This window comes from Heptranchias perlo, chromosome 11, assembly GCF_035084215.1.
Source record: "Heptranchias perlo isolate sHepPer1 chromosome 11, sHepPer1.hap1, whole genome shotgun sequence".
NCBI classification, from domain to species: Eukaryota; Metazoa; Chordata; class Chondrichthyes; order Hexanchiformes; family Hexanchidae; genus Heptranchias; species Heptranchias perlo.
The window spans coordinates 73,979,135-73,989,964 of record NC_090335.1 but is presented as its reverse complement, the minus strand read 5'-3'; the positions used below and the strand labels follow the sequence as shown (position 1 = coordinate 73,989,964).

Here is a 10,830-nt window from a genome sequence, read left to right as displayed (position 1 = left end):
TAATCTGTGCCCTCTGGTTACTGACCCCCCCCCCCCAGCCAGTGGAAATAGTTTCCAAGCGGCCCTTGGCTCAATCCTGGTCCCTGCGGAGTGAGACGATCTCAGCCCGTGCAGCAGTTGGAGTGCTATCATTGGCCTCAGTATCTGAGGTAGGAAATCAGACAGTCCCTGCTCCTGATCACTATCCCTGCTGGAAAGTGTGGATGTCAGGATTGGGACAGTCCAATACTCCGCTGACACACACTGAGTTTTCACACGAAGAATGGCCGCTTCACAGAGATATTGGAGGGCAGCCAGAATTTGGTATCTAATCTTCAGCAGAGGAACAAGAGTAGGCCATTCAGCCCCTCAAGCCTGTTCCGCCATTCAATTAGATTGTGGTTGATCTGTACCTCAACTCCATTTTCCCGTCTTAGCTCCATATCCTTCGATACCCTCACCAAACAAAAATCTAGCGATTTCAGTCCTGATATCTCCAATTGTCCCCCAGCATCTACAGCCCTTTTTTGTGGGGGGGGGGGGGGGGGGGGGGGGGGGAAAAAGAAGAAGGAGAAGAATTTCAGATTTTTTACTATCCTGTGTGAAAAGGTGTTTCCTGATTTCACTCTTAAATGCCCTACTTCTAATTTTAAGATTATGGCCCCTTGATTCCCCCAGGAGAAACAGTTCCTTCGTATCCACCCCATCAAATCCTTTTAACATTTTAAAGGCGTCGGTCACACCACCCCTCAGTCTTCTGTGCTCGAGGGAACACAAGCCAAGTTTACGCAACCTGTCCTCGTAATTTAACCCTTTCAGCCCCGGTCTCATTCTGGTGAATCTGCATTGCACCCCCCACAAGGCCGAGAAAATAAGCGCCAGAACAGACCGGTCAGGTTCTAAGTCCTCAACAGATTAAAAAAAAACTTCAGCCACGGGTCAAACCATTTGGAAATGTTAAGATTTTAACGTCTAGGCATATCACGAAACTTCTTGTAGACATTTTAAGTTTCAATCTTTCCTTCCATCCCATTGAATCTATTTTTGACGTTTTTCTCGTGGTCTGGGTCTTTTATGACGTCTCGCCGGAGGCTGGGAACACAACGCCCAAGTGAAGAACGACAACCCCACTTTCTCCGTTTTACTTTAACCCATACTGCCACTTCACTCGAGCCCTGCCCACCCCCCCACCCGGAAACGAGAAACGAGAGACCCTCAATTCCATTTGGTAAAAAGGGAATCGGACTCTGTGCTTTTACATTTAAACGAGACCCAGCAACTCGCAGAACTTACAAAAAAAGCGTAGTGTCTTGCTGGGCTTCCAGAGCCTCGAATTTAAAATTCTCAGCCTTGTTTTCAAATCCCTCCATGGCCTCGCCCCTCCTTATCTCTCTGTCCTCCTCCAGCCCTACAACCCTCCGGGATCTCTGCACTCCACCAATTCTGGCCCGTTGCACACCCCAGACTTCCACTGCACCATTGGCGGCCGTGCCTTCAACAGTCCATGCCGTACGCTCTGGAATTCCCTCCCGAAACCCCTCTGCCCCTTAAGTCACTCCAAGCTTTTGGCCACCTATCCTAATATCTACTTAACAAATTTTGTCTGATAAAATCACTCTTGAGAAGCGCCTCGGAACCTTTTTACTATGTTAAAAGCGCTACATAAATACAAGTTGCTGTTAATGCTACTTGAGATCAGCTGAATCACAGGCACTGGCTACAGCACAGTGCAGAGATAAAAATATGAATCTGAAACACCCTGCGCCTGTTCCCGAGCTGATGTCACCCAGTTACGTCCAACAATAAACCTTTTCTTTGAAACGGCAACTTCATAACATTTTGAAACAGAAAATGCTCAAAACACAACAGGCCAGTCAGCCTCCAAGTCTTAAATACTTCAATCAAATGGCCCCTCAGCCTTTTTTTTTGAAGAGAGACCAGTCCCAAGATACCTGACTTTACCTTGTAACTAACCCCTCAATTCTGCAATTGATTTAGTAGCCCCCCACCCTATACTCCCTCTGATAATTTGACATCCTTTTTTTTGAAAAAAATGGACTAAAACATGTAGTATTCCAGATATAATTTTAGAATTGCCTCCCTCGACTTGCACGTTACACTATAGCGAGGGGTGTAAGGGCGCTGAGGCAAACAACCTCATCCCTACCATCACCTCAGCAGGGGTTAGAACAGACCAGGGACTGAACTTGGGCCCTTACGGTTCCAGGCAACGCTTGACCTGCCAAGCTTACAAGAGAAACACTTAATATATTCTCCACAAACTCCCCCACATGAAAAGAAATGGCTAAGTGTACAGTATTGGTGACATCAGTAGTATTGTTACTGTATAACCTCGCCAGTAATTTGATGAATTCAGACTCCCCCACCTACACTGAATCACTTCCTCCATCTGTAATATTCTCTTCGTTTCTCCTGCTCTTAAAACCACAACACACAAGCAATCCCCTACCTCCCCCAATTTGAATTTAATTACAATTCCACTCTCTAGTTAAACCTGCCCGGGTGCTTTCTTATTGTTAGAAGCTCTGTGCTCGACGATTAACTTCAAAGCTAAGCGCCAAGTCCTTCAGATGTGGGCTGTAAAACACTACGGTTCTGGCAGCTGTAAACTCGAATAAGTTTCTTTGGGTTTATTACTGGACCGAACAGTTGCATCGACGGAGCACTCCTTTAAACTCGGCCTGCTCCATTCGCCGACACTTTTGTTCAGCGAATAAAACACTCACGGCAGCTTTTTGTACTGACTGCACCGAAAAGCCTGGCCTCGAAATGGAAGTGTAGAGTTTCCCTTCTTAGGCCACACAGTTTTAGAGCAGAGAAGGTGAAGGGGAGATTTAATAGAGGTGTTCAAAATTATGAAGGGTTTTTTTAAAAAAATAGATAGGGAGAAACTGTTCCCACCGGCAGGAGGGTCGGTAACCAGAGGACACAGATTTAAAAAGGTAATTGGTAGAAGCAGCGGGCGGGAGATGAGAAATTATTTTTTAAAATGCAGCGAGTTACGATGTGGACTGCACTGCCTGAAGGGGTGATGGAATACACACACGGCCAAGTGGTCCTCACCCCTAGGGTTTACCTGCCTTCCGTCTGCCACGTTCCATGGGATCCTTCTCTGCTTTGCCAGATTTTCCATGCTCCCCCCCCCGGACCCCGCTGTAACCGTTTACACCTCCTCTGGGCCCGTCTTTTATTTCTTTTCTTGTCCTATCATCATCCCTTTTGCCTTGCATCCCCGTTGTTATTTAATCACTTCTGCCCTCCACCCTATCACAGACCAGCCCCTTTTGTTCTTTCCTGCACCAACTCTCTATTGGCTTAAAAACCGTTCATCTCCAACATCTTCCAGTTTTGACGAAACGGTTCATCGACCTGAAACGTTAACTCTGTGTTTCTCTCTCCACAGATGCTGCCTAACCTGCTGAGTGCTTCTGGCATTTTCTGTTTTTGTTTTAGGATTTCCAGTATTTTGCTTTTCATTAAATACTTCAATCTCCAGAGTGGGAAAAAAAAACAATGAGATTATCCAATAGGTTACACAGCACGGAAGGAGGCCATTCGGCCCATCGAGTCCATGCCGGCTCCCTGCAAGAGCAATCCAGCTAGACCCACTCCCCTGCCCTATTTGCAAATTTTTTTTCCTTTGTTGTTTTGGCCACATGGACTAATTTTAATAGGGAACGCCTTACCAACACTCACACAGGTAGACTAGCAGAAGGTATTTGTATACAGAATTAATTGCTTTTTGTCGGTGGGGGGGGGGGCATGGAAAGAGGAGGGAGATGGTGTGGAACAACGGAACCTCACGTTTACATCATGTCACCCATCAGGTCAGTGTTGGCTTTTTGCAAAAGCAAACCAAAACTAATCCTACTGCCCTGTATCTTACGCTGCTTCAAACATTTATCTGCTTTTCCCTTATAAGATACAACAATCTTTGCGCCAATTAATCCCCGTGGCGAAGCAGGTCTGAAGAATTTTCTCCTAACCTCTCGCCTCACTCCCAGTGAGGATTTTAAACTGATAAGCCCTCGACGCCGACTCCCCAACCCTCGATCGAGGCCAGTTACATAAGAACATAAGAAATAGGAGCAGGAGTAGGCCAATCGGCCCCTCGAGCCTTCTCCGCCATTCAATAAGATCATGGCTGATCTGATCCCAACCTCAAATCTAAAGAACACAAGAAGTAGGAGCAGGACCCGGCCACACAGCCCCTGATTAATGATTTAAAAAGCCTCTGTTGACCACCTTAGCTCTGGTGGAAATAGTGCCAGTATTTCCTCATAAATTTTCATTCCCCATCTTACAATCAGCCCAATAAATCTGATCTCTACGGTTTTAATGCCTTAAGAATATCAGAACATAGGAAACAGGAGCAGGAGTAGGCCATACGGCCTCTCGAGCCTGCTCCGCCATTCACCAAGATCATGGCTGATTTTCAACCTCAAATCCACTTTCCTACCCTACCCCCATATCCCTTTATTCCCCGAGAGTCCAAAAATCCATCAATCTCGGTCTCGAATATACTCAATCACTCAGCATCCACCGCCCTCTGGGGGTTGAGAATTCCAAAGATTCACAACCCTCTGAGTGAAGAAATTCCTCCTCATCTCAGACCTAAATGGCCGACCCCTTATCCTGCGACTATGCCCCTTAGTTCTAGACTCCCGAGCCAGGGGGAGCAACCTCTCAGCATCTACCCTGTCAAGCCTCCTCAGAATCTTATATGTTTCAAATGTCCTTTCTATAATGAGACACCTATAAAAGCGTACTCTAGCTGTACTCTACAAAAATCCAACAGCAGTCAATATTAACAACCTGTAGGTTTTGCCTATCCCAGTGTTGTCCAATTAAATAAAAATAAAATCGCTGACTAGCCACAGTTGTGGCGTGTCGACACCATTTTAACCACACGCACTCATTTTACTAGGCAACGTCTTACCAACACTCACATACTGGTAAAGGTGCATCACATCTATTTGCTTAAACATCTATCACCATTCAGTGAAGCACTCAACGACTAAATAACAATCGCACACTCCGCTTTTCATCTTGCCGTTTTACCAACAAAAGCACAAAGAGTCCACGGGCATACACCGTGCGATAAGTATGGAGATCACATGCTCAATGACAGTGTCTAATAGTCATTTATTATTTACTAATTAGAAATGCAATTAGCCACACCTGGATTTTACAATTAACCACATGTGGTAGGGTTTAATGCATTGGACAACACTGGCCCAACCACAACCATCACTGTACTCCCAAAAGGTAATTCACTGTGCAAGGTGCTTTGTATAGAACCAAAAAAGTTTACTTCAGTCCCAGTGTTTGACATTTTGACTTGATAAAGCCACCATATAAATGGAAGTGCTTTTTCTCCTTTAGCCTAAGTCTGATGTTAACCAACTGGAAAAATGTCCACACAACTAAGACACACCAAACATTACACACACACACACACACTTTTAGTAAAGATTTCCCAGGTTGGGAGATTTTAATCTGTAGTTATTTGTGTCTTTGTAGATATTTTGTGAATAAAGAGTGAAGTATGGAAGGAACACACATTGTTATATAAATATCATAATTAATTTTAGATATACTTATTTCTCTCATTCTGCTATGGGAATGAAGAAAACAAAGTTAACATAATACAGCTGTGGCACCCTTTCTAAAGCTTGTACGTATGGGAGAGTGCACAAACAGAAAAAGATGGGAACCTCTAGATGCTGCCGGACATAGAATCACACAGCACATTCGATCCATCATGCCGACACTTTGAAAGAGCTGTCCAATTAGTCCCACTCTCCAGCTCTTTCCCCACTGCCCTGCAAACTCTTCCTTTTCAAGCAGACTTGCTGAGCATGTCCAGCTTTTCCCTGTTTTTGTTTTCAGATTTCTAGCATTTTGCTTTCTGGAAGAACACACTATCTTGTTGGTGGCTTCAGTCACTAAATTGTCATAGATCAGTCTTAGTCTTGTTTTAGTTAAGAAAGTGTGTGTGGGGGGGAAGGATTTGTAACACACTATGTAGTGCACCTGAATAGCTGCTAGACTTGAATTTATATAGCGCCTTTCACAACCTCAGGCTGCCCCAAATTACTTTCCAGCCAATGAAGTACTTTCTGAAGTGTAGTCACTGTTGTAACACAGGAAACAGAAGCCAATTTACACGCAGCAAGCTCCCACAAACAGCAATGTGACCATGACCAGATAATCTGTTTTTTAGTGATGTTGATGGAGGGATAAACATTGGCCATGACACCCAGAGACCTCCGCTGCTCTTCTTCGACTAGTTCTTCTGACATATTAAAAAAAACACACACACAAAAATATGGGCTCAATGTAACAAGCAAGCAGGGGGGAAAAACAACAACAACGACGACTTGCATTTATAGAGCGCCTTTAACATAGTAAAAAAAAGGTCCCAAGGCGCTTAAAACAGAAGGGGAGGGAAACAATGTCCCCGAGCTCGCCGACACAGTCGGGGGGTTATCACAGTCACCCCATTATCACGCACGCGGTGCACCAAGGAGATTGCCCCCCCATCCCCACCATCCCCACCACCTTAAGTAAAAAAAAATGTTGGGGAGTGGGGGGGGGGGGGGAAATAAATACATAAATCCCAAATACAAGGCAGAGAAGAAAAAAAAAGAGTTCAGTCGATGCTTTTTGCGTCGGGTCTTTAAACAAGTCAATAAAATTCCCTCATTAAATACGACCCTAATTCTCCACTGCGGGGAGAGGGTGGGGGGGGGGTGGTGGAATAATTTGTGCCGCTGTAATTGTAACTCTCCCACACGACAGTCACTCCAATGAATGGCCCCACTAGAGGCCGGGTACCAGTCCCCCTTGTACTCACTCTCCTCCGCCAGCTGTTGCGGTGCTGGAATGGCCCGGGGTTACAATGTATCCCCCCCCTCCGATACAATGTATCCGCTCCGCTCCCACTTCGATACTCGGCGTTCCACCAGCGAACCCCAGGTATCCACCGAGCGCCGGCTCGGCTAACAGACCGCAAGGTGTGGGGGGGGGGGGGGGGAAGAGTGGAAGATCAGATCCTCACAAGACATTCAGATCCTCACACACAGACCAGCATGTGCTGCTTGCTTAATAATCGACGTATATTTATTATATACATTATTTTCTAATTAGCTGGTTCACTAACTGGGTGCGTGTGTAATTCTGAATACTTGCTTCCCCCCCCCCCTTATCCCTGTTTGGTCGGATCCGTGCGTCATGTTCCGTGCTGGAGCATACCATTATGTTTTTTCATTCTGGGGGTGGATTGTCACATTATTCTCCAAAGTGCAACAATTACAGAACATTTAAAGCATCCGTTTGTCTTGGTATCGCTGTAGGCTATGATTAAATTCTCGTATTCTTGGTCTCAATCTCGAATGTAGTTTTTGTGGAGGTTATTTATTAAACACATTATCAATATTCACCCCCCTCTCTCTTTCAGTAGCGCGTTCCAGACCCCAGGATTCACCCCCCCCCCCCTGCTGGTGGTTCGCGGTCAGCGCAGCTTCTTGGCAGCTGCCGGGAATTTCCTGCCGAGTAACGCGAGTAATGCATTAAAAACAAGAGCTGGGGGTTCCCAGACCTGTCACCGCTTTCCAAACCTCAATTTACATCAGTGGGCACACAATTTCCCGGAATGGTGCGACCGGCGACGTACATTTTATGATTATTATGGAGTTTAATAGGAACTAGAGTCGGCCATTCGGCCCCTTGAGCCTGTTCTGGCACTCTATTAGATTCATGTCTGATCTGGATCTCAACTCCATTTACTCGCTTTTGCTCCATATCCATTGATACCTTTACCCAAGGACCTAAGGAAGGATATCCTTACCTTAGAGAGGGTGCAGCGAAGGTTCACTAGATTGATCGCTGGGATGAGGGGGTTGTCCTATGAGGAGAGATTGAGTCGAACGGGCCGATATTCTCTGGAGTTTAGAAGAATGAGAGGTGATCTCATCGAAAGGTATAAAATTCTGAGAGGGCTCGACAGGGTAGATGCTGAGAGGCTGTTTCCCCTGGCTGGAGAGTCTAGAACTAGGGGTCATAGTCTGAAGATAAGGGGTCGGCCATTTAGGACCCAGATGAGGAAAAATGTCTTCAGTCAGAGGGTTGTGAATCTTTGGAATTCTCTACCCTAGAGGGCTGTGGATGCTCAGTCGTTGAATATATTCAAGACTGAGATCGATGGATTTTTGGACTCTGAAGAAATCAAGGGATTATGGGGATCGGGCGGGAAAGTGGAGTTGAGGTCGAAGATCAGCCATGATCTGATTGAACGGCGCAGCAGGCTCGAGGGGCCGTACAGCCTACTCCCGCTCCTATTTCTTACGTTCTTATGACCTCAGTCTTGAAAGCTCCAATTGTCCCCCTGCATCCACAGCCTTTTGGGAGAGAGAGTTTCAGATTTCTACCATCCTGTGTGTGAAAAAGTGCTTCCTTATTTCGCTCCTGAATGGCCTGGCTCTAATTTCAAAAGTAGATCCTCGTTCCTCCGGTTGCAAACTCACTCCGAAATTCCATGGGAAAGTAACTGAATAAGTGGCAGGGAGCCTAATGGCGAATCAAGGACCTCAGATGCGATCCAACCAATGGCTTACCCCTTCGGCATCAATGATCTAGTTAAACAGACCAACATCGGCTTGGCCTGAGTCATAGAATTCTGAATTTCAAATCCTTTCACTATTATGGAGCGCGATTGCTGGCAGAAAATTGTTCGAGTTATGGACACGCTCAGCTGCTCCATTCAGTTTTCTGGAACATTCCAGGTTACAGACTTTTTTTTAAAAAGATGACATTGGTAATTGAAGCTACCCAAACAAGGGGGTGTAATTGGACCTTGTTTCGCCTATTGGTCAGGCGTGAAACGGGGGCAAGAAGGCCCAATTTCGTGGGACTATGTCTCGCGCTGCAAGGGCGCCTGAAATACGTCCCGACACTATACTGGCTTGGGCGATATTCAGGCTTCCTGGGGGCCTTGGACATGCGCCGCTCAGCTTTCCTGGCTCCTTCTGCAGTAGAAATAGACAGTTTCCTAGAAGTAAAGGGAATTAGGGGTTACGGTGAGCGGGCAGGAAATTGGACATGAATTTAGATTTGAGGTTAGGATCAGATCAGCCATGATCTGATTGAATGGCGGAGCAGGCTCGAGGGGCCGATTGGCCTACTCCTGCTCCTATTTCTTATGTTCTTATGTTCTAATCAACAACTTAAAGGGACCGCTGAAGGCCGCTGACTGAAAGGTACATTTTTCTTCTTTTTAAAACTTACCTTAACGTGGAGCCAGGAGGAGCAGGTGTGCCACTGGTGGCTCGCGCTCACTTTCCCCCCCCCACCGCCACCGTTCGCCTCCCTCCCCATCCCAGGATCTACCTGAGGGAAAACAGAAAATGCTGGAAATACGCATCAGGTCAGGCAGCATCTGTGGAGGGAGAAGCAGAGCTAATGTTTCAGGTCGATGAACTTTCATCAGAACTGGAAGAAGTTGGAGATTTAACAGCTTTTAATCAGGAACAGAGCCAGGGAAAGGGGGGAGAGGGAGGGGAGGAAAGACCAAAAGGGAAGGTCTGTGATAGGGTGGAGGGCAGAAGTAATTAATTCGCAAATGGGATGATTGTGCGAGGCAAAAGGGAGTGGTAATGGGACAAGTAAGGTAATAAAAGAGGGGTGTAGAGGAGCTGTAAATGGCAGCAGCAGAACCATTACCTGCACCTGCTGACCGAAAAAATGGGGAGTGGTGGATATGATCTGCAGTTATTGAAACAATGTTGAGTCCGGAAGGTTGTAAAGTTCCTAATCGAGAGACGAGGTGCTGCTCCTCGAGCTTACGTTGAGCCTCGTTGGAACAGGGTTAGAGGCCGAGGTCAGAGTGGGTGTGAGACGGGGAATTAAAATGGCAAGCGACCGGAAGCTCAGGGTCACGGCTCGCGGACTGAGCGGAGGTGTTCAGCAAAGCGATCACCCAATCTGCGTTTGGTCTCCCCGATGTAGAGGAGACCATTTAGAGTCTCCAGCTTCCAGTTCTGACGACAGGTCATTGATCTGAAACGTTAACTCTGTGTTCCTCCCTCCACGGAGGCTGCCTGACCTGCTGAGCGATTTCCAGCATTTTCTGTTTTGATGCAAGACATCTCTCCTCTCCAATCAGGCATTCCTCCCTGATATTTCACATCCCCTCCATCAGCTCTGTCTGGGCCACACGTCTATCTTGATGTGCCTGGAAGGCGTTGGTATCACTGCCTATAAGGAGCAACCCTGTCTACATGGTGTAACTCCAAAAATCCCGCCTGCACGCAGCGAAAGGTTCAAGTCTCGACATGATAAGGACGTGAATACGCTCTGCTTTTGTTTCAGATTTCCAGCACCCGCAGTATTTTGCTATTGATCTATCCGTGGGCCTCTGCCGGTATCGTAGCCAGCCCGAATTAGTCCAGAGGAAACCAACCGAGCTGCCTCAGAAGGCCCAAACGGCAGCCATGGCTCACCGGAATTATTCAGATGAGGCCCAAGGCCCAATTTCAGACGAGCCTCGGGCCTCTAGCTACGGGCGTGCGCTGCAAAATTTTCTCCTACTCTCACTTTCATCAATGGCACATGCAGGTTGTTCTGTGCCCTACACCGTTCCACCAATATACACTAAACCTAACACACAGTGATGATAAAGTTCAATGGGTTTTAGCTAAGAATTAAATATGTCAAGAAAGAGCAGAGATTTCATTTTACTTTAATCAATTATGGTGAACTCATGAATTTAAATATATTCATTCACCCGTGCCATTATTATTCAGTCTAAGTGACTGCGACGATGAAATT

The 10,830-nt window shown here is 46.4% G+C and overlaps 1 protein-coding gene across 1 annotated transcript in view; it reads right to left on the bottom strand.

Moving 5' to 3' along the window:
- Positions 1–6,957, bottom strand: part of c11h21orf91 (chromosome 11 C21orf91 homolog) — a 44,409-nt gene extending 37,452 nt beyond the window's left edge. The window contains exon 1 of the mRNA XM_067993368.1: positions 6,860–6,957. The gene's annotated coding sequence lies outside the window, so the exon portion shown is untranslated. The remainder of the gene's footprint in view (positions 1–6,859) is intronic.
- Positions 6,958–10,830: the final 3,873 nt, after the last annotated feature.